Below are 2,888 nucleotides of genomic sequence, written 5' to 3' on the forward strand. Positions count from 1 at the left end.
TCCTTGTATTTTAGCCTTCCAGTATCTAAAGCCATTTAAGAGCGACATATATGCAGCCAAAAATCAATATGTTTATTTTTATGAGAACTGGTTGTCAAATATTTGAGCAAGTTTCTTATCTGTCTGTGTGACACTCTTTCACAGAACCAGAAGGCTGAAGGTTCAGAATCTGGTGATATGCCGGAACCCAAGGTCATTCGCCAATTTCCCCAAAACCGGCCAGTTGCCGATAGTAGTGTTCAAAGTAAACCAAGGCTCTCAAAAGACATTTTGGCAGGGGTATTTTCCTCAACATGTTTATATCTATAAGATATCTTGTTCTTTCTCTAAATTAAGCAACATTATGGCATCAACTCATTGCCCTGCAGGTATTTAGCGGCGGTTCGAAATGATTTTTGTAGCTAGCTATTTTGGAAGAAAATTATCTCTAACAATTTTGAGGAGGAAGCATTGTTGTTGCATGGATAAGCGTTTTGATTGCATCTGAGAGGCTTTCGTTGGAATTCCATAATCTTATCTGCTGCTGTGCACAAATAGTTTTAATTTCTTTTAATTAGTGATTTCTGCTTATGAGCAATCTTCAGAAATTGGAGATTTCAGCAATCCATGGTCATCTCAATGACATTTGTGTCAATAGTGGCAGCATTGAGATGATGAGAAAATGTAATACCCCAAAGATTGGGTAAAATGAACTTTTCGATGTATGGTTTGTGCTATCATTGAAGTGAACTTGTTGAGATAACCAAGCCCATTATCTCTGTGCTTTTTTTCAAATGAAACAGTTTTGAATTAAACGAGCAATGACGGACCAGGAACACAGCCAGACCAATTATCAGATGAAGCATGATATCCAACGTGGTTGGTCTTGTACCACAATAGCTCTTTGCTTCTCTGGGAATTAAATACTTTTTTTAGCTGAGTTAAAGAATTAAATACACTTGGCCAATAATCGTAGGCAATCTTGTTTCTCATTTTTTGTATTGGACGATAAATTATAACTGGTGTATCATTGGAAATTCAGAATGGATAAGTTTTTGGTTTTCTCATGAGGGCACCTTTGAGAAAGAGTGTACGCGACGGTTCCTGCGAGGTTCGTTCACCATTCTCTTTATTTTACATTATCCGGCTTCATATTTTTTTTCGAGGCAGCAATTCTGGATTCATCTCCAGCTGAAAGTTTACAGCTAATTCTATCTCGTTTAGAACTTTTTCCAAATTTTACCTTATGGCTCTGTGGAGCTACAAATAGCATGACGAGCGTGGGTCCATGTCTAATCCAGTAAGCTGGTTAGTGAAAGTACTACATTACAAGGAGACAATACAGGAGGGTTTGTGTGGATGTATCTATACCTTATATTTAGTTGGGGCTATGAAATGGAAGATAGATGGGGTTGGAAGGATGAATGATGATTATCCACCATTTGATTCAAAAAATTTTAGGATGGATGAAAAAAAGGAATTGTAGGATACAAGGAAGGATGGATGGAACTTGTAAAGAGTGGATTTTTATATTGGCAAAATTATTTCTCATTATTTTTTAACAAAACTCTCATTAATTCACTATATATATATATATATATACTATTAAATTTTATGCTACTCATTAATTTTATTACATAATTTACATAATTATAAGTAATAGTTAGAATTGTCTTCTATTTTTTTTATCAAAGAGCAGTTTAGTAAAATTGTCGTATAAATATCACCTATCCTCTCTCTCATTTCTTCTATATCAAATAAATGAGGGAATTATTCTCATCCATCCTTCCATGTTTCATCAAACACATGGGAGGATGAACAAAAGATCCACTATCTTATCCCTCATCCTCTTCCATCCTTCTTCTTCCTCATCCATGCTTTCTCGTTTATCCATTCTTTCTGCAATCCTTCCTTCGTACCAAATAGAAGGTTAATTTCACATCGGCTATGCATTGTATAGGTCTTGGATATTTATATAGGATCAAAAAATTCAAATAATACCTTTGGGTAGTTTCTTTTGCCAGAGGTTTTGAGTTATTATAAAATGGTATCAGAGTAAATCTGCCCAAGCCTATGTATACTAGGGCGTTATTATAGGATATGTCCAAATTGGATTTGTGGTTACTTGTAATTGAATTTGAGTAGATTTAGATTCTTAGCCTGGTGAGGACACTAGAGCTTAAATAGAAAAAGTATATCAGGACTTGTATGGATGTGTATGGTCCTACATCGGCTATTTAGGTACTAATATACATGACTAAGGAACCCACGTAATACCTTTCTACTAACCCTTTTTGGAGGAGGTCCTAACGTTATTACAAAATAATACCATTGAGTAATCCATGACCACTTTCATCTATCGAACATGATCTTGAAGGTTGAACAAACTAATATTGGCGTACAGGGTTCATTTTCTACTAATTTTCTATGTGCATGTATGACTATGGACTAAGTATAAACAAACCATAAGCATATATCAAAAGTCAATACTGGTGGCTAAGTAGCACCCGATATTTGGCAAAATTATAAGCATTTATCTGAGTCCAAGCTCCAAAATCTTTGGCATTAAGCTCAAAATTCGTGGCCGTTGGTCCCGACACCAATTGTGCCTTGTCCTGTGATGCCGTGAGCCGCTCAACTCCTTAAAAGTGAGGACGGAGGGCCTGAGGTGGTCCAAACCTGAGAGGAGCTTGGCCCAACTTTCCACTATTACTTCCCATCCGTGTCCCATACGGCTTCCATAGCCACCCACCCCAACCTGACTCCGGACTGGAGCTTAGGTATGTAATGCTGCGTGGCTCTAGTTGTGCAGCACTAATAATTTCTTATGGTTTGGCAAGAGAGAATTGGTGCAACTCACGGATTTGTTTCCAATCACAGCAAGTTAGTTGACCACGGAGTTGCGATAT

The 2,888-nt window shown here is 37.0% G+C and overlaps 1 long non-coding RNA gene across 1 annotated transcript; it reads left to right on the forward strand.

Annotated features, from left to right (window-relative positions):
- The first annotated feature begins 12 nt into the window (after positions 1 to 12).
- On the forward strand, positions 13 to 794 carry LOC120106214. Its single transcript, XR_005508413.1, has 2 exons — positions 13 to 279; positions 369 to 794. It is a non-coding gene; the product is annotated as an uncharacterized LOC120106214 (long non-coding RNA).
- Positions 795 to 2,888: the final 2,094 nt, after the last annotated feature.

This window comes from Phoenix dactylifera, unplaced genomic scaffold (genome assembly GCF_009389715.1).
Source record: "Phoenix dactylifera cultivar Barhee BC4 unplaced genomic scaffold, palm_55x_up_171113_PBpolish2nd_filt_p 000491F, whole genome shotgun sequence".
NCBI classification, from domain to species: Eukaryota; Viridiplantae; Streptophyta; class Magnoliopsida; order Arecales; family Arecaceae; genus Phoenix; species Phoenix dactylifera.